We start from the raw sequence: 27,974 nt of genomic DNA on the forward strand, positions 1-27,974 counted from the left end.
AGAAGATCTCTAATAATCCAAATTTTAAAATCTCTGATTTTATGAAAATGAAAAAGTAAGAATGTCAAGAAGAAATACAAGGATGAATAATCTATTAGATTATTTATAGCTCTAGGTAACTGCAAATATAACATGCCAAAAGTAATGCATGTTAATGAATGATAAGGGTTAAAATGTTTCTATCTATTAAATCAAGAAGACAAACCATAATCATTTAAGAATATTATTTTCCAGGAAATAATTTCTCTGTTCTTTCTTACCAAGCCTGCCATTAGAGATGAGCTTTTAAGGTTTATCCTTTTACTTATTTGTTAAAAAAACACACACTTAGCCAACTTAAAAAAAGGGAGAAAGAAAAAAGCAGCCTCTGATAGATTGCCCAGTAAAGAATTATTTATATGAAATAGCCTGCCTAAGCATAATTTTTTGAGATGACATGTGCTTTGAAAATACAATGTGATTTCATCTTGAATGTAAAACTGTCTTTTTTTTTTTTTGCTGACACCAGGAGATACAGAACTTGCTGATGTAACACAGAGTAGTTGGCTCAATCAATCCTAAAACCTATATATCCATGTGATTTACAATATATAGTACAGTATCAAGGAAAAAATCATTGATTTATATAACTGGAAATCTGAACAATACAAATTTACTTATGTCTGTTTTCCCTCCTCAAGAGCCTGCATCCATCATGATGCGGGAGGGTTAGGACTCTTACAGATCTGTGTTTTGGACCCCAGTCCTTCTTTGGAGTACAATTCAGGATCTATTAGCATAGTCTTTGTGGTCCACTGAATGTCAGAACATGCAGAGTGAAGAGTGAAGATGGAATCAGGTTTCAAGGATGCCTAAGTAAAGCTCTAGCACATGTCACTCAAGAAAAATACACAAATAGATAAAAGCAGGCCAGCTACCCAGTTTCCTGAGACGATTTCTGTCTCAGGTAGGTCCCAGGCTTACCTCTTTATAAATGAGTACTTTAGTTGCAGGCGATCTTTTACTTTGGAAAGAATACTTGTATATTGGCTCCTCTCAGGCAGAGGCTGGGGATCCATAAATGCTTGTTGAATGAATGAATTTCCTTTCCAATGAAATCTGCCTTCAGCAGCTTTGCCTCACCTGGAACTTATGTTGATTATTTGGGGTTTATTGTAATTTGGCCTCACCACTGACTTTTCCAGCTTTATCACCTGCTCCCTGCTCACCTAGATCATCCCCGGCCTGTGACCCCATTTACTCACAGACCCTGGAAGGGAAATGCGTACCCAGTGCAGTCGTGGAAGTTTCCTTACCTTGTTCTGCTTACTGACATAAGATGTATCCCCACTTAATCCTTACAGCTTCTATAAGCTTTTGTGCAAGCTTCCAACCCATAATTGTTCTATCTCAACCTGTATTTCTCATTTTGCCCTTAATCCTCTACTGTCCTGTGATACCAATTGTGCTGTGCTAGGGCTGTGTATAACTTTTGTTATGTTCTTAAGAGCAAGCCTCATAATATTGTGGATTCCTAACAGAACCTAGCACATCTAGCACAGTGTTATATATATAGATATGTATTATGGGTTTAATTAGGTCCCCCTCAAATTCATACGTTGAAGTCCTAACAATGAGTACCTTGAAATATCACCTTAGAATTTGAAAATAGGTTGTCGAAGCTGTAATTAGTTAAGTAAGAGTAGTTATGTAGGGGAGGCCCCATCTAATATGAATGGTGTTTTTTATAAAAAGTGGAAACTTGGAGATGACACACATGCAGGCATGACATGTGAATGTGAAAGCAGATATGGGGAATGTCCAAGATTGCCGTTAAGACATCAGAAGTTAGGGAGAAGCATGAAACAGATTCTCTCTCACAGCCCTCAGAGGGAACCATCCCTAGTAATTCCTTGATCTTGAATTTCTCCAGAGCTGTGCAATCATAAATTTCTGTTGTTTAAGTCATTCAGTTTGTGATATTCTCTATGGCAGCCCTAGCAAACAGATATAACTTGCTTAATAAGCATTATTAAATCACAGTGAAAAAGAGAGCAGCACAGAGATTACTGTGGACTTAAAAAAATCCAAATTTTTTTAAAACAAGAATGTTAAAAATAGACTTTAATATGTAGAACAGTTTTAGGTTCACAGCAAAACTGAGTGAAAGGTTCTGAGATTTCTGCCCCTACATGTACACAGTCTCCCTATCAAAATCCCTCAGTCTCCCCAGCCATCCAAAGCCCTCACTAGAGTGATAACTTGTTGCATGCATTGACCCAACATTGTCATCCAAAGTCTGCATTTAATGTTAGAGTTCACTCCTAGTGTTACGTATTTTGTGGGCTTTGACAAATATGTAATGACAGGTCTCCACTATTATAGTACCATACAGATCGTTTTCATTGCCCTAAACCCCTCTGTGCTCTGCCTGTTTATCCCACTCTCCTGCCTAACCCCTGGCAATCACTGATCTTTTTAGGTTCTCCATAGTTTTGCCTTTTCTAGAATGTATGATTGAAATCATAGGATATGTAGCCTTTTCAGATTGGCTTTTGTCCCTTAGTTATATGCAACTAAGTTTCCTCCACATCTTTTCATGGTTTCGTAGCTTGTTTTTAGTGCTGAATACTATTCCATTGTCTGGATAGACCATAGTTGATTTATTCACTTACTGAAGGGGACATCTTGATTGCTTCTAAGTTTTAGCAATTATGAACAGAGCTGCTAAAGACATCCATGAGAAGGTTTCTAGGTAGCCATATGTTTTCAAATAATTTGGGTAAATACTAAAAATCATGATTCTCGGGTCATATGTATGGTAAGAGTGTGTTTAGTTATATAGGCAGCTGCCAGACTGTCCTCCCAACTGGCTGTACTATTTTGCATTCCCTCTAGTAATGAATGAGCCTTCCTGGTGCTCCACACCCTTGCCATCATTTGGAATCGTCAGTTCTGGATTTTGGCTATTTTAATCAGTGTGTAGAGGTATCTCATTGTTGTTTTAATATGAAATTGCCTAATGACATATGATGCTGAGCATCCTTTCATATGCTTATTTTCCATCTTTATATCTTCTTTAGTGGGGTTTAGTGTTTAATTGTTTGCCCTATTTTTTAATCGGGTTGTTTTCTCATTGTTGAGTTTTAAGAGTTTTTATATTTGAATAAGAATTATTTATCAGATAGATCTTTTGCAAATATTTTCTCCCAGTCTGTGGCTTGTCTTAGTCGTTTCATAGTGCACTTTGCAGAGCCGAAGTTTTTAATTTTAATGAAGTCCAACTTATCAATTATTTCTTTCATGGATTCTACCTTTGGTATTGTATCTAAAAATTCATCAACTCCCAAATCATCTAGATTTTCCCCATGTTGTCTTCTAGGATTTTTATAGCTTTGTATTTACATTTAGGTCTATAATTCATTTTGAGTTAATTTTTGTGAAAGGTGTAAAGTTTGTGTCTAGATTCTGTTTTGTTGTTGTTTTTAATGTGAATGTCCACTTGTTCCAGCACTATTTGTTGAAAAGACTATCTTTGTTTCATTGTTTGCCTTTGTTTCCTTGTCAAAGATCTGATGACTCTATTTAAGTGGATCTATTTCTGAGCTTTCTATTTTGGGTTCCATTGATCTACTTGTTCATTCTTTTACCAAGAAATACACTGTCTTGATTATTGCAGCTTTGTAGTAAGTCTTGCCATTGGCTACTGTCAGTCCACCAACTTTGTTCTGCTTCAATGTAATATGTCTGTTCTGGGACTTTTGTTTCTCCATACAAACGTTAGATTCAGTTTGTCAATATCCATAAAATAAATTGCAGGGATTTTTATTGGCTTTGACCAAATCAAAGAAGTGGTATCTCGATAATATTGAGTCTCTCCATTAATAAACATGAAATATCTCTGCATTTTAGTTCTCTGATTTATTTCATCAAAGGTTTATAGTTTTCCTCATAAAGATCTTGAAAATATTTTGTTAGACTTATATCTAAGCATTTCATTTTAGTAGTATAGTTTTTTAATTTCCTTCCTTCCTTCCTTCCTTCCTTCTTTCCCTCCCTCCCTCCCTCCCTCCCTCTCTCCCTTTCTCCCTTCCTTTCTTCTACTCTCCCTCCTACCTTCCCTCCTTCCTTTTCATTCATTCTTTCATTCATTTTTTTTTAGGCAGAGTTTCACTCTGTTGCCCAGGCTAGAATGCAGTGGCATGATCTCAGTTCACTGCAACTGCAACTTCTCCCTTTTGGGCTCAAGGGATCCTTCCACCTCAGCCACCCAAGTAGCTGGGACTACTGGCATGTGGCACCATGTCCAGCTAATTTATATATATTTTGTAGAAATGAAGTTTTGCCCTGTTGCTCAGGCTGGTCTCAAACTCCTGGGCTCAAGTGATCTGCCCACTTCAGCCTCCCAAAGTGCTGGGATTACAGGCGTGAGCCAGCTGGTGGTTTTAATTTCAAATCTCATTTATTTATTGTGGGTATATAGGAAAACAATGGAATTTTGTATATTAACTTTATATCCATCAACCTTGTCATAATTTCTTATAAGTTCCTGAAGAATTTTTGTGATTTCTTTTAGATTTTCTGCATAGATGATACAATATTCCTTTATTATCCTTTTAATATCTGCGGGATCTGTAGTGGTGCCTCCTCTTTCATTTCTAATATTAGTAATTTGTGTCTGTTCTCTTTTTTTCTTCACCTGGCTAGGGGCTTATCAATTTTATTGACCTTTCAAAGAACCAGTTGTTTGTTTTGCTGATTTTCTCTATTGATTCCCTATTTTCAATTTCATTGATTTCTTTTTTAATTTTATTATTTAGTTTTTCTTCTTATGTTGGATTTATGTTTCTTTTTATAGTTTCTTAAGTTGGAAACTTAGATTATGGATTTAAATCTTTCTTCTTTTCCAATACATTCATTAAATGCTATACATTTCTCTCTAAGCACTGCTTTAGCTGCATTCCATACATTTAAATATGTTGTTTTTTGCTTTTATTTAGTTCAAAATATTTTAACATTTCTCTCAAGAGTGATGCTTGTCTTATTTATAAATGTGTTGTTTATCCTCCAAGTATTTATGGATCTTCCAACTATCTTTGCATTTTTTAATTCCTTTGTAGTCTAAGAGCAGACGTTGTATGATTTCTGTACTTTTAAATTTATTAAATTGTTTTATGACCCAGAACGTGACCTACTTTGATGAATGTTCCATGTGAACTTGAGAGTAATGTGCATTTTTCTGTTGCTGGATCAAGAGATGCAAATTGTATCATGTGATCAATGGTGCTGTTGTGTTCAACTATATCATTATTGGTTATCTGCCTGCTAGATCTGTCCATTTTTGATAGAGGGGTTATTGAATTCTATCACTATAATAGTGGATTGTGCTATTTCTCCTTACAGTTCTTAGTTTTTGCCTTACTTATGTTGATGCTCTGTTATTTAGGTACATACACATTAAAGACTGTTATGTGTTTTTGGAGTATTGATCCGTTTATCATTAGGTAATGCTCCCCTTTATTCCTGATGTCTTTTCTTGCTCCAAAGTCTACCTTGACGGAAATTAATACAACAAATCTTGCTTTCTTTTGATAAATGTTAGCATGGTTTACCTTTCTCCATACCTTCATCTGTAATCTGTATGTGTATTTATATTTAAAGTGAATTTCAGGTACGTCTTTTCTCTATGCCTTCACCTGTATTCTATATGTGTATTTATATTTAAAGTGGATTTAATATATATATATTTTTCTCCATGCCTTCATTTGTAATCTGTATGTGTATTTATATTTAAAGTGGATTTAATATGTATCTTTCCTCCATGCCTTCATTTGTAATCTGTATGTGTATTTATATTTAAAGTGGATTTCATGTAGGCAGCATGTAGTTGAGTCTTGTTTCTGACAGTTGGTTTTTTAATTGGTGTATTTAGTCCATTGACATTTAAAATGGTTATTGATATAATTGTATCATATTTGTTATTGTTTTCTATTTGTTGTCATTGTTCTTTGTTTCTATTTTTGTCTTCCACTCTTTTTCTGCCTTTTGTGGTTTTAATTGTCTAATTTATATCATTATTTTTAGTAAATCAGTTTTCTTTCTCTCTCTCTTTTTTTCTTTTTTAGTGGTTGCCTGAGGGTTTGCAGTAGGTATTCACAACTAATCAAAGTCTGCTTTCAAATAACACTATACCAATTCATGGATAGTACAAGTACCTGACTATAATAAAATAATCCTAATTGCTTCTTCCTGTCCATTGTATCATTGCTTTCATTCATTCAATTAAACAGAAGTGTGCAAAGTGTGTATATGATGTGTGTGTCTTCAAATGCCTTGTTGCTGTTATTATTTTGAAAAAACTGTTATCTGTTAGGTCAATTATGAATAAGTAAAATAAATGTTTTTATTTTTACCCTCACTTATTTCTTTTCAGATGCTCTCCCTTTGTTTATCTGGATTTGCATTCCTAACCCATCTTGTTTTCCTTCTCTCTGAAAAACTTCTTTTAGCATTTCTTAGAAGGCAGGTTTACTGGTAGCAAATTCCCTCAATTTTTGTTTGTCAGAAAAAGTCTATTTCTCCTTCACTTTTGAAGGATAATTTCTCAGGGTACAAAATTATAGGTTGGTGAGTTTCTTTTTTCTCTTAACACATTTCGCTCTACTCTTTTCTTACTTGCATTGTTTCTGAGGATAAATCGAATGTAATTTTTATTTTTGTTCCTCTGTTGGTAAGTTTATTTTTTCTGTCTTCTTTCAAGATTTTGTCTTTAGTTTTGATTTTCTGGAGTTTGAATATGATGTGCCTATGTGTATTTTTTTTTCTTTTTAATGTATCCTTCTGGTATTCTCTGAGCTTCCTGTGTCTGTGGTTTGGTGTTTGACATTAATTTGTGAAAATCATCAATCATCATTGTTTTAAACATTTTGCCTCTTCTTTCTGTCTTTCTTTTCCTTTGGTATTCCCATTACACATATATTACATCTTTTGTAATTGTCCCACACTTGGATATTCTGTTTGGTTTTTTTCTCAGTCCCTTTTCTCTTTGATTTTCTGTTTTGGAAGTTTCTATTAACATATCCTCAAAGTTAGAACATCTATACTCAGCTGTATGCAGTCTACTGAGAAGCCCATTGAATAATTCTTTATTTCTGTCTCAGTGTTTTGATCTGTAGCATTTTTTAATTCTTTCTTAGAATCATGATCTCTCTGCTTGAATTTCCCATCTGTTTTTGCATGCTGTCTACTTTATCAATGAGGCCCTTAGCATATGTATTAGTCTGTTTTGTGCTGCTATAACAGAATACGTCAGACTGGACACTTATATTAAAACATGAGAAATTTATTCTCTCACAGTTCTGGAGGCCGTGAAGTCCAAAATCAAGGTGCTAGCATCTGCTGTCTAGCAAGGGCCTTTTTGTGTCCTCACATGGGAAAAGGTGGAAGGGCAAAAATGGACAAACTCTGTTTCACAGGGCAGAAGAGTGAAGACCGAGATCCCATTCCTGTGAGCTCTTTTTATAACAACATTCATATAGTCATGAGAACAAGCCCTTATGATCTAAACACTTCCCATTAGGCTCCACCTCTTAACACTCTTGAGTTGGGAGTTAAGTTTCTAACACTTGAATTTTGAAGGGGACAAAAACTTCAAACCATGACAGCATACTAAACATATTGTTTTAAATTTCCCAGCCTCATAACTCCAGTATCCCTGCCATATGTGAGTCAGGTTCTGCTGCTTGTTTTGTTTCTTTAAATTGGTATGCCTTGTATTTTTTTTTTTTCTTGATAGCTGGACATGGTGTAATGGGTAAAAGAAATGGAAGTAAATAGGCTGTTATTAGCCTATTTTTATGCTGTTGATAAAGACATACCATAGACTGAGCACTTTATAAAAGAAAGAGGTTTATTGGACTTACAGTTCCACGTGGCTGGGGAGGCCTCACAATCATGGCAAAGATGAAAGGCTCATCTCTCATGGCCTTATATAATCATCAGATCTCATGAGACTTATTCACTACCACGAGAACAGAACAGGAAAGACCCGCCCTCATGATTCAGCTAACTCCCACTGGGTCCCTCCCACATCACGTGGGAATTCAAGACAAGATTTGGGTAGGGACACAGCCAAATCATATTGCAGGCTCTTAGTAATGCAGTGGTGAAGTGTAGGGGGATGGGGACCACTGTGTAGCCCTATAAGTAGTTATAGCCCTATAATTAGCTATAGGACTGTACAGTGGTCCCCACCCCCTACACCTCACCACCTCATTAGTGAGCCTGTGCCTCTAAATTGTTAGCTTCACAACAGTGGGCTGAAGTTGGGATTTCTCTTTTCCCACATGGAAGACTAGAGCAGACTGGAGTTAGATATTCTCCTTCCCCCAGTTTCACTGATGGAACCCCAACAGTTTAGGCTTTTAAATAGTTTCTCTGGAGGACAGGCCTTATTAACAAGAATTGAATGCTCTGGCATATTTCCAATTGGTTCATTTTCTCCCTCTTCCTTTTGGAAGCATGAAGGTTTTCTGTTTGGTTGTTTGTTTTGTTTATTTTTGTTTACTTGATTTTCACTGTGAGGACTGTAGGTAAAACTCAGAAGTGTGGAGTTCCTTATATAACTAGGTCCCCTTGGAGATTTTATTTCTCAGATGATCTACACTGGACTTCTAGCAATTTGCCAATTACAGTTCAAGTTTTCCTAGCTGGTTTCTGCAGAGGCTTCTGCTGGGGGGATTCTCCTCTGGTAAATTGTGATTCTCTTTATCTGCCTCTGTATTTCTCCAACTTTGGGGGTGGCAGTTTGTACTGTGATCTCACATCTTTCACAGATCTAAGAAGAGTTGTTGACTTTTCAGTTTGTTCAGCTTTTTACTTTTTAGGATGAAGTGACAACTTCTGAGTACCTAATATTCTAGGCCAGAAACTGGAAGTCCTGTGGACTTTTCACTTAGCTCCTGGGTACACACAGCTACTCTGGCTGTGTGTTTAATGCAAAGCTAACCTCATTTTATTTTTGATATAATGTCATTTAAAAATTATAATCTGTTGCTGAAACATCAATAGGGATTCATTAGATATAATGTGAGCTTGCATTAAAATAGCAGGAAAAGATTTCTTGGATAAATTAATTGCTACAAGAAATGATCAAATTTAATTTATCAAAACAGAACAAAAAACAAATTAGGTAAATGTAATCATTTACATTTTATTAAGAGCCAATTATATTCAGAAATAGTAAGACATCACTTATTTTATTTTTTCTATTCTAAAATGTGGCATACTAAAATATCTCCATTAAAACAGTGAAACAGTATACCATATTTGTAGCATTTTCAGCCTCACATAGCCACCTAATATCAGAAGTCATGTTGGATTGGTGTAGCAGGTGTAGACTCAGATCTTCCTCCCATGGAGCTCCACCTTTGTTTCATTCATAGCTCAAAAGTCTGTCATTCCACAGGACTTTTTCTTTAATAAATGGAAGAGAAACATCACTGCACATGTTACAGCAGTTGAGTTCTTTTGAATTAGGTTGTTCCAAAAATTACTGTTTCATCTTCTACAGCTCCCCTACTGATTTTTTAGAACTGAGCGCTATAGTTTCTCTTCCTTGAAGTATTCTAACATTTTGCTTGTTTTGCTCAGATCATTCAAAAACAAAATCTGACTTTTTAAAACATTTTCATGTAAAATGTCCTTCAGTCATGGAAACAATGAATAGTAATATTTAAGATGAAATAAATGGCAACATCCTAATTCTAAATTGAAAGTACAGAGCTGTGTAGTAGCACAGGCCAGAGGTAAGTGGGTGAAATCCATATGTCCCTGCAGCGGGTCCTGCATTTTAGGGTCATATATATATGGTGTATACACACACACACACACACACACACAGAAACACGCACAGTAAAAACATCACTCATTTTATTTTTCCTACTCATATATGGCATATAAAAATATTTTCATTAAAACGATGACAACAGTATGCTCTATTTGTATTATTTTTTTGATGCTGTGGTCACCTAATATCAGAAGTCATGTTGGATTGTTATAGCAGGTGTAGATTCAGATTCCCCTTCCATGGAACCATATGTATTTTGTCATATGTATGAAAAGGGGAAAATCTGAATTTATACATAAATGAAAAATTATTTCCAGCATGGACTTTTATTTATCTTTTTTGTTTGTTTGTTTTTGCCCACAAAATGGCTATTGTTGACTCAAGGAACACTGTTTGGAAAAGACTATGAAGAGAGTGATTCTTCATCAGTGACTAGGCATCTTTTCATGGTAGGAACACACCGATGGGGTTCATTTTGATGATATAATTTACCTGTGTGCTTGGAGAGCTTTGATCAGATGAAATACATCATTAAAAATATTATATAAAATATATGCTACTTGGATAGAGCTGTGATTCTTTGGAAGTGGAGAAATACATCTTGTTGCACTGGATTTTGTTAATCTCTGGATTTCCTCAACTTTCCCTCTGGCTTGTTTCTCCATTTTCCTGCTTCTAATGTGATGAAATATCATTGGCCTCACCATTACCCACGGATCCATTACATATTTATGTGAAGCACCATGGAGACAGGTACTTGTTTCTCCTTGATGGGTTGTTTAGGAAGCCTTGGGCCTTTCAGAATCAGCAGGGTTTTTATGTTTGACTGGTTCTAGCTTGGAGTGGCTAGTATTCGTCTTAGTCTCCTCAGAGAGGAGTTTGGAAGTCCACTTCATCTTTTGCTGGGCAGGTGAGGGTCAACACAGATGAGCATCTCTTGTTTCCATTCAGCTTGTGCTCTGACTCGGGCTCTCCTGCAGTGCCACACCCCCTGTCTCCCTGTCTCTGAGCAGGCCTATGTAGTAAGGTGCAAAAACAAGTTAACAAAGGACTGTAGCCCTGGTCAGAGGCCTTCAGTTAAACCTTCTTCCTGCAGGCCTCTGCACAGAGCCAGAAGCAACTTGACTGGGCCACACATACAGAAGGAAGGGAGGGTGGAAAGAGGACCTATGTAGAGAGAATAATGTAACCATGTGATACGGTTCAGCTCTGCGTCCACACCCAAATCTCATATTGAATTGTAATCCCCCAGTGTCGGGAGAGGGACCTGGTGGGTGGTGATTGGATCATGGGGGCAAATTTTCCCCTTGCTGTTCTCATGATAGTGAGTGAGCTCTCATGAGATCTGGTTGTTTAAAAGTGTGTAGCACTTCCCCCCTTCGCTCTCTCCCCCTTGCTCTGCCATGTGAAGAAGTTGGTTTTTTCCTCTTCACCCTTCCACCCTGATTATAAGTTTTCCAAGGCCTCCCGAACCATATTTGCTGTACAGCCTGCAGAACTGTGAGTCGATTAAACCTCTTTTCTTTATAAATTACCCAGTCTCAGGTAGTTCTCTATAGCAGTGTGAGAATGGGCTGTACACCATGCTCTTAGCTTGCATCTCTTCCCCTACCCAATTTTCCTTCACTGAAAGAATGGTAAAAATAAACATTCTAAACTCCCGCCAAATAATACAGCAGTTGCATTGCATTTTTTTTCTTCAGAACAAATAAGTATTAGAATTATTGGATGAAATAAGTCTTTATTCCTTCTTCTCCCTGACCCCACCAAATAACCTCATACTGTTAAAAACTGTGCTACTAGTTATACAGTCTTGAATATACATATATTCAATATATAACTCTCATCTATAAAGATGATTTGAGTGATTGTATCAAGTTGCAGTTTATCACTCGACACTATAATATTTAGTCACATATGACCAATTAAATTACCCAACCTGACAAAAATCTATAGTGTGGTACTTATTAATAGCTAATATATTGGTATAATGCATAGAATCATAAAAGTATAGACCTAAGGTGTACATTTCTGTTGTTGTGATAGATTAACAACATTTCCTGATTCAACCTTTTTCTTCATTGTTTTATTTTTGAGACAGAGTCTTGCTCTTTGCCCAGGCTGGAGTGCAGTGGCTTGATCTCAGCTCAGTGCAACCTTTGCCTCCCAGGTTCAAGGAATTCTTGTGCCTCAGCCTTTCTAGTAGCTGGAATTACAGGAACCTGCCATGATGCTCAGCTAATTCTTTGTAATTTTAGTAGAGACAGGGTTTCACCATGTTGGCCAGGCTGCTCTCGAATTCCTGGCCTCAAGTGATCCACCTGCCTCAGCCTCCCAAAATTCTGGGATTACAAGCATGAGCCACTATGCCCGACCTGATTCAAACATTTTTTATGGTTTGAAAAATATCAGAATTACACTCTCCCCTACTCATCACCTCTCCATTTTTTTTTCTTCACATCAATATTTTCTTTGAACATGGAAAGATCCAGAGATGCTGACATATGAGAAGAAGCTTGTTCTGACAATTTCCAGATTAGTTTGGTGGATGAATTTCATGAATTCTGGTGAGAATACTAACTTTTATTAGAATTATTGGATTTCAGCAAGCCAGTTAGGGAAGATAGTAAGACTTTGGATGTGTATCTCAAATGTTATATAACTTTGGTGTTATTATTCTTCTCTTTCTAAGGCATACTAAAACTGAAATAAACAAGATCCTGAAAACAAATGCCAGTGGTTTTTTTTTGTCTCAGAGCCCCAAACCAGTAAAGTCATAGGCATTCAAACCCTGCCATTTCCTCCTTTCTTGCTAGGTTACCTGGCAGCCCTGCTCTGTCCCATTGTTCTTGTCATCCCCATGGGTTCTGGGCAACTGATGCTCTTGCTGTGTTCCTTCCTCTGTCTGCTCGCAAAGGTGCAGGCATCTAGGAACAGGCTTCTCGTTTCCTCTGAGATACTTCTGGGGGACTGTTAGAGGCTGTGAGAGTCCATTTCCCTGTACCACACCCCAAAGCTCATTTCTCCTTTGTCATGAGACTCTCAAGAATTTTAGCTTTGTCTTCCTTAAGAGTAATTTTTCAGCTGGGTGTGGTGGCTCACACCTGTAATCCCACCACTTTGGGAGGCCAAGGTGTGAGAATCTCTTCAGACCAGAAGTTTGAGACAAACCTGGGCAACATAATGAGACCTCATCTCTACAGAACATAAAAAAATTAGCTGGGCATGGTGGTGCGTGCCTGTAGTCACAGCTAGTTGGGAAGTTGAGGGGAGGATCACTTGAGCCCAGAAGTTAGATTGTACCACTGCATTCTAGCCTGGTTGACAGAGAGAGACCCAGTTGCTTTAAAAAAAAAAAAAAAAAAAAGAGTAAATTTTCTGCCACCTAAGAGCATCTCTCATTATAGTTTGGGGAGTCTGTGACATATCCTTTTTAGGGAGCGTTAATCCCGGTATTTAAAGGCCCATCTCTCCATTCAATGTTTTCTTCAAAGTTTCTCTCAAGAGGCCAAGTCTTCAACAAAAATTAAAAATAAAAAGAAGAATTTAAATATTGAGTTAGGACTCCCTTTTGCTATGGTTGAAGCTGTTTGGTTGATTATTAGTGATTGAAAAGATACATGTGCATGTATATTACAAATAATCCTACAGATTTCAGTATCAATCATCCATTGCTCTATGACCAATAACAATGTAAGTTTCGTTTCTATACTTCAGAAGTGTGTCTTGGAGGAGAGAAAGTTTAGAAGAAAGTTAGTTTAATTAAATTATCTGTACTTATTTGCAGTGGTATAAAATGTACATATGTAGCATATATGTAAAAATTAATTTTTCCCTCATTTCCTTTCTCAATGCTATTGAGTCATGAATTTCTTCATTCAGTAAATAGGCATTCATGCTTATGTACTATGCACCATGGTCTGTGCTGGGGATATCACAGCAAATAAAGAGTATATGAACTTGATCTCACAGCCTTGCAGCTTAGTAGCTGTAGATAGCATCAATAGTTAACTTCATCATCACTGCCCATCTCAGTTTAGGAATCTTGTTATGACCTCGCACATCTGGTCGCTTTCAGCATGAGAAAATATACAATTTAAAAAACAGAGCCAAGGCACAGTGGCTCATGCCTGTAATCCCAGCACTTTAAGAGGCCGAGGTGGGTGGATCGCCTAAGGTCAGGAGTTCAAGACCAGCCTGACCAACATGGTGAAACCCCTTCTCTACTAAAAATGCAAAAATTAGCTGGACGTGGTGACACATGCTTATAATCTCAGCTACTCGGGAGGCTGAGGCAGGAGAATCACTTGAACCTAGGAGGCGGAGGTTGCAGTGAGCTGAGATCAGGTCACTACACTCCAGCCTGGCGACAGAGCAAGACTCAGTCGCAAAAAAAAAAAAAAAAAAAACCCAAAAAACAAAAAAAAAACCAAAAAACAAAAAAACCAGAAGGCAAACAATTTAGAGTATCGCCAGTATACAGTGTGTGACTTTTTGAAAAAGGTTAATTTGTGATATGTTTCAGTGTTCACCAGTATGCTGTGAAAGTTGTAAAGATCTTTATCTGCTTAGTAAGGCAAAATGGTTAATTTTGTGTAATATACCTGTTTTGTATACAATACAAAGGAAATACCAATACTTTTGGTCTTCTTGAGAAGTCAACATAAAGCATAGAATATTAATGCTATAGGGACGTGGAGAATATCTTATTGAATTCTGTCATTTTTATACAGGGGAAATGAAGGAGCCAGAGACAGTGCTGGGTGTCCCCCAGCCCCTGCTTCAAACAGAGGGGTGTAATTGAGACCAGCTGAGGCTGGATGACCTTACCACTAGCTTCAACTATAAAAAGAGAATTGCAGAGGAAAATACAAACTTAGAAGAGGCCAGGTTTTCTCCAGAGACTTGGTCTAATGCAAAGCCTTGTTCTTGAGGAAAGCCTATTACGGAGATTTGCTTTAAGAGGTGGCTGGCTTGCCACTTTCAGCAGAAGCAGAGTTGACAACTCCAAGACCTTAAAGAATGAGGTGACCAAGGGCAGTTCTCAAAATTTTACTCTAAAGGAAATGAATGGAATTTCCTTGGGAATTTTACCTATACAAGAATAAAATCCAAAATGTTTTAAAGCGAAAAAGAGAATTGGTTAAAATATTGTTTTTAAAAGCCAGTTACCCATTTTATTAATTCCAAGTCACAAATGACTTTAAATGCCTCCCATTTTATATACCCCTGCGGAAAAATCACTGCCCATTAAGCTGTGATCCAAAGCTCTCATCACTTTGATTTTATTTTGTACTTATTGAAAGAACTCTTTGAACTTAGACACAAGTTTTTATCATTGGTCACTCTTACGCCTACAAGAACAGGGAAAATAAACAGGACCAAGCTTATTGGAAATGTTTGCCTCTGTGACAGCCTCATGCTGCCTGAGGACCAGGAAAATTTCAAGGTTGGTTGGATAAGGTATTCCTAAGGTTGGTTAAGGTATTCCTAAGCCTCTTTACATCAAGAGTTCAGTTCTTCTGCCTCGCTCTTCATTGATCATCATTGATGTCCATGATTTTGTAGATACCTGTTCCATTGAAGACACTGGTGATGCATCATTTCTTAGAATCTGTAAGGTAGCAAAAGGCCATTGGCACAGAGCTCTTTACTTGGCTTTGCAATTCAGTGGAGAGCTAGTCTACCGTGGTTCAGGAATGCGGCTGATCACTTCCTGGCATTCCCTCCCAACCTGTCTTCCATGCCCAGCTGATTCTGAGTTCTTACAAGAACTCAAGAGTGTGCCTCCCTTTTTTCAGGATTTTTATTTCCACATTGCTGATGTTCAGTCATGCTTAGATGGTGAGAACTCTCTTGAATTGCCATAAGGCAGACAGAGATTGTCAGATGCCACCGACTCTGAAACGTCCTGATTTCGTGCTTCAGAGATGTAAGAATGTAAAAAGAAATGTGTCTCAGAACTAATGAAAGATGGCAGAGAAAGACTTTATTTCCTTTATTGTTCTTCTCCCTTTGCTATTTGACCTGTTCTGCTGCAGACAAGGTCAATTAGCTGCTTCGTTTTGTCACTGTAAGGAATCAAGGGTGGAGTTCTGTAGAGTGCCTGCCTGGTGTTTCTCTAGGTCACGGTCAGAATGCTGGTGATCTCCGAGCTGTCAACAGGTGTCCTGTGCAGAGCAGGTTGTGGCTGCAAAGTCTGAAAGAGGCTGTACATCGCACTTCTCTTATTTTCTTTATTCATTTATTTTTTAGAGCAGCTCTGAATATATATCACATCACTCTTGGAGAAGAGACATAGTATCAATGTGGGTATTAGCCTCCGAAAAAGTCCTGCACTAAAGAATCCTGTTTGAATGCTTACTTCTGTGTCCCCAAGCTTATTGAGTATCAAAGTCTTTCCCCTCCCTGTCTTTTTATGGGGGCAGAGTTAGAGTATCCTCTAGGGTATTTCAAGGCTCAGCCCTAACATCCAAGCCTGCATCACCGCTGCTGACCTTCCGTAGGACCCTCACATTGGATACTGAGTTATCCTCAGAGGAAGGGCATATCCACAGAAAAGCTAGCAACATTTTCCCAGTCTTCAGGTAGCCTGAGGCTATGACCAAGGCAGACCTTTTCCAAGGCTCCTTTCCAGTGATGGCTTATCTTTATGTCCCTACCAGGGGTGTTCATGTCTGCATCTCATACTCAGTGGTTGGTTTCTCTTTCTTAAATGGTAGTGCTCTTTTCACCCTCACCTATTGATTGGCACACTTTCACACCCTTCCCAGATCTGCCCTCCAGTAAGCATTTGATAAGCGTTTAAGAAATGATGAAGTATTGCAGAAGACTGATACTGAGGCTCTTTTCTTGCTGGTGTGTGTGTGTGTGTGCACATATTTTATACACATGTATGCACACATGCTTATTATGTGTTCTATGTATTCTGCTGTTCAGGGATATTAGAGGCAACTGTGTCACCTATGAGGTAGGTATGGTTATTACTGCTGTTCTAGGGAGGTAAGTGGAGGCTGAGAGGTGAGCGAGTGAATGTGCCAGTAGATTCGTCTGAGCTTTGTGAACCTCACTTGAAACCTTGCTCTCAAATGTTATAAAACCATCTCCTAAGGACCCACTATTACCGCAAAACACTTTTGGAAACCAGTTTGCTCACCACAACAAAGGCCCAAGACAGTCACCAACTTCCTGGAGGAGGGAAGGCTGGTTCTGAGCGGAGGTTGGTGGACAGCCAGCACTGTGTCCCTGCTGCACACTTTTTCACAGAGCTGGCTCCATGCATAGAAACCGATTTAAGTTACTAGAGTCAACATGCCGACCCAAAGTTGTGCCTTGGAGTTGGCTCTCAAGCTGTGGTCCTGGTGTTTGTGAGTTCTTGTGACCTGAATAGAAAAAAATACATAAATAAAAAGCAAAACAAGCCTAGAATCTTCTGTTCTGATCCAGTCGACAGTGATCTTATTTCATATTACTTTGACCTGAACGTGCAAAGTGGCTCTGTCGATGAAGAGAACATGGTTGGAACACACAGCTATTTCTGCCTTTTCATTCATTTGAGTCACCAAAAATTAAGGATCCTTAGCAGCCCATGAATGATGGTGGAACTGTGTGCATAGTGTGGTCTTTCCTTCTTTATACTTTTCTATATTTTCTAAACCTCTCGTTATGTGTAGGTGTTAATTTTTAATGAGTAGACAGTATGTGTGTGTGGCAGGGAAGGAGAGGATTGTAAGGGATAAAGAGGAGCTGCCTGAGAAAGTTATGTGGGAGGGAGGTGGAAGAATAATGAAAGCCCACTTCACACGGGGAAAAGGTGAGTGATGACGCTGACTTTGATTATCTTTCCAAATTGCACGCTGGTTGGAAAAATAATGTCTTGGGTGCTACTCCCATTCCTGGTTTGCCATGGGAGCATCTATGATGTCCCCTTGCCTGTTTACTTCTGGGGTGATCTACCATCCAGATTAGCTTGGATCTGAGTGCTTTCCTGAGATGCAAGACTTTCAGTGCTAAAACTGGGGGCAATTGTCAGTTGATCATCCACCACCTCCCTTCCTTAGAACTCTCTCAGGCGGTTCCTCCTTACCCCTTTCATTCAGCACACCCCCTCCCTGCCACACACACATGCACTCTTCTCATTGAAAATTAATAAATACACAGAATGAGAGTTTGGAAAATATAGAAAAGTAAAAATAAGGAAAACTACACCTGCATATAGCTCTACCATCATCTAGGGACATCTGCTATGAACATTGTGATATATTTACTTTCAGGCTTCTTTTCTATATAGGCAACCTTTCTGTGACTTATTTTCACATTTCATAGCTGCCCTCAATACTCATTTCAACTAAATTATCTTCATAAAATTATTTGCAGGAGTGAGGAGAGCCTTGGATGATTTATTTCCTCCTATATTCCTGAGATACGACCCTGGATGGATGCCCAAGGTGTAACATACAAGAACTATCAAAGACTTCAGTATCAGGTAATTAAATCCTTAACAGAGGTTGGCAACCATTTTGAGCTTTATAGATAAAGGAGGGCAGGGAAAATTGCAGGAAGTTTAGCAGAGAACCACAATAGCTGTGGAATATTTCATTAGGAGATTACAGAGCTGATGCCATAATTATTATCAGTATATGAGTATTTCTTATATGAAAGAGAGTGATAAATTTTTCTCCTACCTCTAGTGAACGTCAGAGAAGACGAAATGAGTCTTAAGCATAGTGTGAAGGATTTAGGCTAGATAATAAGAAAAGTTATTAACTACCTTAGTGGGTTCGAGAGAGCCTAAGAAATCTCCTTCTCTGAAAGTCTTTAAAAATGATAGAGATTTTCCTATCAAGGAAGGATTAAGTGTGGGCCTGCCTAATGTAGAAGAATAAACAAAATAGCCTGCCAGAGTCTCAGCCAGCACTCAGGTTCTATGATTCTATATATATTAGAGAGCACATAAAATGCATGTAAAATTGATTTTTATTTTATATTTTCCTTTGAGAAACAGAGCAAAATAGATAGTGATATTTTTAAGGCTCACGTTTAATTTCCAGACAGTTGCGGAACAACATGGGTGCTATGGGGTTGGATGGTAACATCAGAGGGGAAGCACTGGGCTGTAATGAAGTTGACTTTCATTGTTTTTCCAAATTATTATTTTTCCAAATTACATTCTTGTTGCTTTTCCCTGAAACTTTAAAATGGGTCCATTTAGTTCAGTAAATGTCTTAGCTGGGAGTTTAAGTCCCATTTGTATTTCAAGGGATTATACCAAATCTACCTGGTTTGCAACGCTGCAAGTAACTTCCGGCCTTTGCTTCTTCAAGCCTGTTCTGTTGATTATTCTTAATTGTTAACAGCGTTTCATTGAAATCTCTTTGTATTTTCTCCTGTGCTTTTCCTCTCATGCACATTCATGTGAATAGTGTATTCCCTGTAAATATAGTCCATGGAGAACATCACTTTCTATGCAAATTGGCAGCTCAGGGAATAGTTGTGTGCTTACAATGTCATTGAAAGTTGTACAAATCAATTGGCAAAAATTATTTTCTATGATTATCTTGTTTTTGCAGTTACATTTTTAATTTTGACAGTTTAAGTGTGTTTAGGGGTCACGGTAGTTAAAGGCCAAGCAGAATGTGGGGTAGGTCACTGCTGAGATTCCTACTGCTTGGCTAATGAGGTTTTCTTTTGGACTTTTGGTGTCATTTAATCTCATTAACATTGAAGAGAGATACTTTAGAACAAAACAAATGAACAAATATTTATTGGGTGCCTGTGATGTGCAAGGTATACATATGAGGTAGATTGAGGCATAAAAATTAAGAGCCCTTGCTTTGGAGATTTCCACCGTCTAATTTAATCAAAATTATATAGTAATAAAATAAGGATATAGATCACATAGAAAAGGTACCATAAAGTGGGACATGATGAATTGACAATGAATTATACAGGTTATAAGTACTCAATTTTGGAGAGAGAACGGCAGGCTGCATTAGGAGCTTTTCATTCATGACATCTGAGTTGGCCTCAAAGGTGTTGGCTAAACAGAAAATGGGCCTTGCGGGATGGTAAAATAATGTGCGTAAATACTGAATAGGAGGAAGCAAAAGGTATATTTAGGAACCAATAAATACAATTTAGTTGAAAAGGAGACTTTAAGCAGGAGAATAGTGGAAAAAGTTTGGAGACCAGTTCTCAGTTCATGCTAAGTGCATTCATTTTCTGTTGCTGTAAAGTACCACACGTTTAACAGCTGAAAACATATTCGTTTATCATCTCATAGTTCTGTAGATCAAAAGTCCAGGTAGACACAGCTGGGTCCCCCGCTTAGGGTCTCAAAGGACCAAAATCAAGGGGTTTGGGATTAAGCTGGAGGTCCTGGAAACACTTCCTGTCTAAGCTCATCCAGATTGTGTCGGAATTCAGATCCTTTTGGTCGTAAGAGTGAAGTCTTTATTTTCTTGCTTGCTGTTAGCCAAGGGACACTCTCAGCTCCCAGTGGACACACTCAAGTCCTTACCACATGGTTCTCCTATCTCCACAACAGAGGACTCCATTCATGTTGAATCCATGTAACTTTTTAAATCTCTGCCTTCCTCTTCCGCCACCAGCTGGTGAAAACTCTCTGCCTGTAAAGGTCTCATAAGATTAGCTGAGCCTCTCTCAGATAATCTTTCTTTTGATTAATTCAAGGCCAGCTGATTAGTGACCTTAATTACATTTACAAAATCTCTTTGGCCATGCAATACAACATAATCATGGGCAAAACACACAGATACAAAGATCATGGGAATCATCTGAGGACCCTGCCTACCACACCAAGCCGATCAAATGATGCCACCACGTCCCTACATGTTGCCTAAGAGCTCAAACCTCAGGACATGTGTATAGGATAAAGTAACTAGTTTAAATAGTGGCAGAAATGTGGTAGGATTTGGCTCTTTTATCAACTGTTTTTTACCTTCAAGGGAAGTTCTTAGATGTTCTTCTATTCAACTTTCAAGGTTATAAGCATGTGAGAGGCTTTCTTATGCCTCTAAAGACTTTGGCAGTGTTACTGACTTGACCTAGATGGGAGGACAAACTTGAAAGAGTAAGAAAAATTCCCCCGAGGGTGTGTATACTATTCATGAATCCTTTTTTCTTTCCCTGGCCCAAGTATCCTTATATTTACTACGTTTTTTAAAGAGTCATGTCATTCCACAAAAAGTACAAAATCCTATTTCAAGGCATAGACTGTAGTAGAGTTGGTGTTGGAATTTAGTTAAGAAAAAAATAACTCTAAATGTCTATAACTAAAATTTACCATGCTAATGGTATTCTCCAGTCCAACATGCTTGCAACATGTTGAATCATTCAGGGAAGAAATAGTGTTTATTTCTATCTCTCTCAGTGAGCCATTGCATCCAATCTGAAATTTGACAGTCATCTGAGTGGGCAGCAGAAAAAGGGAAGGCTGAGTGTATAATGCAGAAAATAGTGTCTTGTACGGTATCATCGGAATGAGTTGCTGATGCAGTGTAGCCGTTACATGCAAACAGGATAAATACTGCCAGTCAGCAGATTCCTAGCACCCCCACTAGCTTTGAGCAGAGCATGGAGCAAGACGTTGCTGAGCGTTTGAAAAATTTTCAGGTCTTCTTAGACTATGAAAGAAGCTCTGTCCCTTCACTGGATGCTTAACTTCATTTAGGAAGAGTGTTAAGACCTTTCTCATAATCTGTGACTTCCATGCTAATGGATGAATGCAAATATTGTTATCACCTTCCATTGGCAGAGGACTACATTGTTACAATGGAGAAAAGTGTTAATCCTTTTGTAATTAATGCCTTATTGGGGTCAGCACATGTCAAGGATGTAGTTGGATTTTGGTAAATTAACTTTGAAGTCCTTTTCTTAATTCTCGTTTTTCTTTTATCTTAAAAAGTAACCATTGCATATAACTTTGTACTTTTTCTTTTACCAATGATATAAGACTTAGCTTTTACGTTGACATGAAACCAAACCAGACAAAAGGTGAACAGGAAGGATGCTTGGCTCCTACTATCCTACTCCGTTAACTAAACACAAAGAAAAATTCAGCATAGAGAAATTACTATGACCTTGTAGTAAAGAATAACCATTGGTTTAATAATTTCTAGGTCTCATACCTGGAAAGTAACCAGTTCTTATTAAATGGTATCCATTATGATTACTATTAATATCATTTTCACATACATATAGAAGAAGATGACCAGCCATTTCACATACTGGAGTAGAAGTGCAAACAGTAACTGTGTCTTAAGTTCAGTGGGGCTAGAGTGATGGGATGGAGTGTTCTTGAAAGAGGTGGGTTTCAGTCAGTGCTTTCCTGAGTGGTTTCTTTAAAAAAAGTCCAGTTTGTTATGATTAACACAGTCCTGGGGTCAAATATGTTTAGCTACCACAGGCTGGAAAGATTCAAAAGGTTTCTTCACTTTGTGACTTCTCAGTTTTATGACAATTACATAATAACTCTCCAAAAGCAAGACTCAATATGTAGTGATTCCCAAGCATATTTGATCTTTTTGTTCTTCCATGGAGCTCCCACAGCTGGAGTGGTGGAGCGAACTCTGGGAAATGTCAGGTAAGATCCTGTCTTGAAGGATAGGTGGGAGGCCTCAGGTAGTCGATGGAAATGGGGCAAGCGTTGTGTATTATAAGCAGAAGCTTTGGAAGGAGCAAAGGCAGAAGTGTGGTGAGCCGTGAGAGACTAGCTAAAAGGGTGGGGTGGGGACAAACGGGGAGGAAAGGACTATTTTGAAGAAACAGGAAATGAGTGGAGGTAGTTGGGTTTTTTTTGTAGTTATTGTCTTGCTAGCATTTTGTAAAAGACAGATTAATCTGTCAACACATCCAGAGTGGTCTGGATAGGCAGAGCCTGTAGGCAGGAAAACTCGTCAGGAGTCTTTTGTGTTTGTCCAAGCATGGGGTTACCAGATCCTCCCCAACCTTGTTTCTCTTGTATGATCTCTCAGCCGATGATGGTGTGGTCCCTGCTGTGCTTGGGCTCCATGTTGGCAGGTGTCCAGCATTATCTCAGGGACCCAACATTTGCACCAGGTCTCCAAGGTAACACCTTTCTTAACGCCTGGATGTGCCTTATAACATTTCTGTTTCTCTAAGTCTGTCTTTGACTCCACACCGTTTCTTTTTATTTTATTTAATTTTTAAAGTTTTAAAATTTTACTTTAAGTTCTGGGATACATGTGAAGAGTGTGCAGGTTTGTTACATAGGTATACATGTGCCATGGTGGTTTGCTGCACCTATCAACCCGTCATCTGGGTTTTAAGCCCCGCATGCATTAGGTATTTGTTCTAATGCTCTCCCTCCCCTTACCCTCCACACTGTTTCTTAAAAGAACATGTTATTGTAACCTGGAGACACTCACTGTTAGGTGCGGCTTCCTTCAAGGTTGGCTGATCTAAAACCTGCACAGACCACAGCCCTTTCTGGTGCATTTCATGTTCACATGTCTGTCATCTGGAATGCCTCATAGACTATGTTGGCAACTGGCCAAGCTGAGCGTAGAAAGAAAATGGCCTACCAGCCTTCATAGCCTTTCCCCTTTGAGTTATCAAGGAAACAAAACCAGAGTTGTTTCAGTGTGAATGACAGTAAAAAAGATAGCTGAGGAAAGTGCTGGTCAATCACAGTTTACAGTTGCTGGAGAGCCCAGCTTGGAAGGACTCAAGGACAGAGTGCTGATCTCCATTGGAGGAACAGTTGTGCTTTTAGGGAATCTTCTCTCTGTTCTTGATGCTTTTCTCTTCCCTCCATTCTTATATTATGGGGATTAGCAAGTCCAGCCTGGTGAATAATAGATGCTGGATAAGCTCCCTGTCTTCTCCCTTACCTCTTAATTCATTTTGACCTTGACTTGGAAGATTTCCTTCTACCACGCAGGAATTGTCAGCCATAGTTTTACACCGTTTGATCACGTTGCTATTTGGAGTGTGAGTTGTTTTTTAAAAAATATACAAAGAATAACTTCTTTTTTTTTCTTAACATGTGAGAGGTGAAATAAAGGAGCTCCTGATAAGTATAGAGATTAGGAAACAAAAGAAAACAAAGCGACAGCAAAGTCTACACACCTCACAGCCAACAGCTGCCCAATTAATGTCATGTGCGTTTACAGCAGAAGTGGTCAGTGACAACACAGTGGAAGGCAGTTCAGGTCACAAATGCAGAGCAGGAAATATATTTTCATCTTGTTATTTATGACCCAGCCTTAAAGGAACACAGATGGTACTACTTTCAGAGCTGTTTTGCTCTCGTTTCAAATGGCTAATTCAAATCAAACACGGATTCTATTCTTAGTCGAGGCAGCTGCTGCATTGTCTGAGCTGGGCTGTTTTTACCAACAACACCCCTTCCTCTGACAGAATGGCCAGAGAAGACCACAGCAACACCACTGTCACTACCATCCAGCGGTCCTAAGAGAACTGCGTTTGTCGGCAGCAGCACAAAGCCTATTGCCGGCTGACACCATTTAGGATAAACTGTGGTTGCATTTTGAGTAGAATCCGGAACCTACACTCCCTTCCCTCTTGCATTTAATTCTTTCCCTTTGAAAGCAATGATTTGTTCCAATTTTAGAGTAGAGTGACCTCTCAGGGACCCTTAGGGTGGGGAAGATTGCAAAGATGGGAAGAGAAGTCAAAAGGGGCTAAGAGAGGAAATGGAATGTGAGAGATGCTCTCACGACACAGAGAAGACAGCAGACGCTACTTAGGTGCCCTCTCCCAGGGCAGCCATATTGTCCTGCTGATTTTCTTTAGTCAAAGGTTCTGTTTATGAGACTCACTAATAAGACATTAAAGAGTAACTGCTTACATTAACCGTTTTTAAAAATCAGTTTTGAAAACCAAGTACTGTATGTTCATGATTCAACAACAACACTTTCCATCTATTCATTTCTTGACCCTACGCAGAGTCCCTGGGTTTAATCCTCCCACTGGACACCCACTCCCTTCCCTTCTATGCCAAAAACCAATCACTTCAAATTTTTTCTAGCTGTTAACTTCAGATATTGACTTCCATATTTCTAAGAAATGTGCTTATAGAGTTGAGTCTTTATTTAGTTTGGGACAATATCTCTTACATTTCTTTAATGGTAGTTGAGGATTTAGTTTGTCTACAACTCCTCCCTTGACTAACTCATTTATTCAATTGAATTATATTATATTTTCAGTTAATTACCTAACAGTTTTATGTTATTATGACTAGGTAAGTTCTTTTTATTGTTAATCCACATCAAGTATTATTAGATTTCCTTTTTGTACAACTTGTTTTTCCTGAAGTTAATAATTATACATTTTTTTATTTGCTTATTTTTATCTATTTCTTTAAACTTTTTTTTGAGATCAAAACTTGCCAAATTCTTTGTAAAGTCTTTCAAATAATCAAACACATCTAAATATGTTTTCACTCTCCCTCCCCCTTTTTATTCTCCTTTCTTCTGAAAGCCTCCTAAACCTTCTTTCTCTTTCCATTTACTCCGATCTGTTTATTGGCTAAGTCTTTTTAATAAGGCCTACTCTAGGACTTTCTATTACTTTTCCTGTGTTGGCTCACTTTCTAAGATTCCATGTTTAGTGATAAGATCTTAAACACAAATATGAGGGAAGTCAAGTTTTTGATTCCTTGCACTCCTGAAACTCTTGTTAATTTACCCTCACATTATACAAACATAGCTCGACATGGTAGAGAAAATGAGAAACAAAGTGTATTAATCCATTTTCATGCTGCTGGTAAAGACATATCTGAGACTGGGAAGAAAAAGAGGTTTAACTAACTTCCAGTTCCACCTAGCTGGGGAGGCCTCACAATCATGGCAGAAGGCAAGGAGGAGCAAGTCATGTCTTACATGGATGCGACAGGCAAAGAGAGAGCTTGTGCAGGGAAACTCCTATTTTTAAAACCATCAGATCTTGGGAGACTTATTCAGTATCATGAGAACAGCACAGGAAAGACCTGCCCCCATAATTCAATCACCCCCCACAAGATCCCTCCCATGACATGTGGGAATTGTGGGAGCTACAATTCAAGATGAGATTTGGGTGGGCACACAGATGAACCATAAAACCAAGATTAGTGAACTTTAAGACATATTCTATCAATAAAAACTCTTCAAAATAAAACATATACCTAAATGTAGAACCCAAAATTATAAAACTTCTGGAGGAAAACAGGCGGAAATCTTTGTGATCTTGAGTTAGTCAAAAATGTCTTAGATATATCACTAAAAGCTTGATTCATTAAAAATTGATTCACAAACTAAACTTCATTAAAATTAAAAAAATTGGCTCTTATATAAAAATATGGAAAGAGAAATCACAGACTGGGAGCAAATATTTGCAAAACACATATCTGATTAAAAACCTCTAAGCAGACTACATAAAAAACTCTCAAAACTCAAGAGTAAGAGCATAAACAGAAGACAAATAAGTGTATGGAAAAGATGTTCAACATCAGTTAGTCACTAGAGAAATGCAAAGAAAAGCTACAGTGAGATACTGCTTCATACCTGTTAGAACGAAAAATTAAATGGACTGACTGCATCAAGTATTGCCAAAGATGTAGAGGAACTGGAGATCTCATATACTGCTAGGAGGAATGTAAGATGTTACAATCACTTTGGAAAGCAGCCTGGTAGTTTAAAAAAAATTAAACCTGAACCTCTTATATGGTCCAACCATTTCACTACTAAGTATTTACCCAAGAGAAAGAAAACTTATATCCATGCAAAGGCATGTCCATGAATGTTCTTAGCAGTCTTGTTAAATAATAGCCAAATCCTAGAAACAGCATAAATGTCTGTCAACAAACAAATATATAAACAAACTGTGGTATATCCATACAGTATAATGCCACTCAGAGGCAGAAAGGAACAAAATATTGCTACACCTAATAGCATACATGAAACTTAAAGTAAATAGCCTGAACAAAAGAAGCCAGACAAGAATGATTACATACTGCATGAATCCACTTATATAAAATTCTAGATAATAGAAACGAATCCATTGTGACAGAAAGCTAATCAGTGGTTGCCCGGGGTGGGGTGGGGGCACTAGAACAAGGGATTACAAAGGGTTCACTGTCTTAATGTGGTGATGATTTTGTGGATGTATACATATGTCAAAGCTTATCAAATTGCACATTTTAAATATGTGCAGTTTTTATGTCAATTATACCTCAATAACTTTTTTAAATTAAAAATAAAGCATCATGTGGATACATCTGAAATTATGCATTTTTAGTAATTACAAGAATGCTTTCAGATCACTGGTATATGTACATCCATCAATACTGATTCCATCAATATGGATTCAGCCAAGCCCTGTGCTAGTTTCCAGGTGAGCAAAACAGAGTCCTTAAGTTCACTGGCTCTTAGTCTAGGGGAGAGAGGGATAATTATATATATAAAATAATAATGAAAACAGGTAACACTTACTGAATCCTATGGGCTAGGCATTTGTAACAATGTATCTTCTATGTGTAACTCACATATTACTGATGCAGGAACTATGGAGCCAAAGGGTAAGTTCCTTGCCCAGGATCGGGTAGCACGTGGCAGAGTTGAGATCTGAACCCTGGCAGGGTGGCTGCAGAGGTCGTGTTCCTACCCACCTCACTGCTCTGCCTTCATGATGACAAACTGAGAAGTGCTGTGAAGCGACATTGCACACTGCCCCAGTGATGTGTCCCAGGAGGGCTCTACCTCGGCTATGGCGTGGGGAGTGGGGAAGGGTACCCCAGGGAAGCCTTGCTTGAGTTGAGATTAGGTGAGAGGGGTAAATGCCTTCCAGGCAGTGGGTGTGTGGGACTTGTATCTTTGACCAAATACCCTTTTCTAACCACTCTGTCCATTTCTCCATTTCTCTCCCTGTGTTTCTTTCACTGTCTTTCTCTAAAATGAATAGAGACAGAGTCCCATGCATGTGTCTTACCCTTGACAACCACAGGCAACAGAACTGAGCCCCTGGAGCCTGGAAGCAAACATCCCCTTTTCTGAAGGAGTCCCTGAAGGCTCAAGGAGAGTGGCTGGAAGGCTGTACACATAGGCTAGCCACTTCATTTTACTTTGAAACAGCCCGGGCTTTCATACTTTTTAAGATGCTTTCATTA

The sequence above is a fragment of the Aotus nancymaae genome, unplaced genomic scaffold (genome assembly GCF_030222135.1).
Source record: "Aotus nancymaae isolate 86718 unplaced genomic scaffold, 86718_ANA_hifiasm-v0.15.2.pri h1tg000040l, whole genome shotgun sequence".
Lineage (NCBI taxonomy): Eukaryota > Metazoa > Chordata > Mammalia > Primates > Aotidae > Aotus > Aotus nancymaae.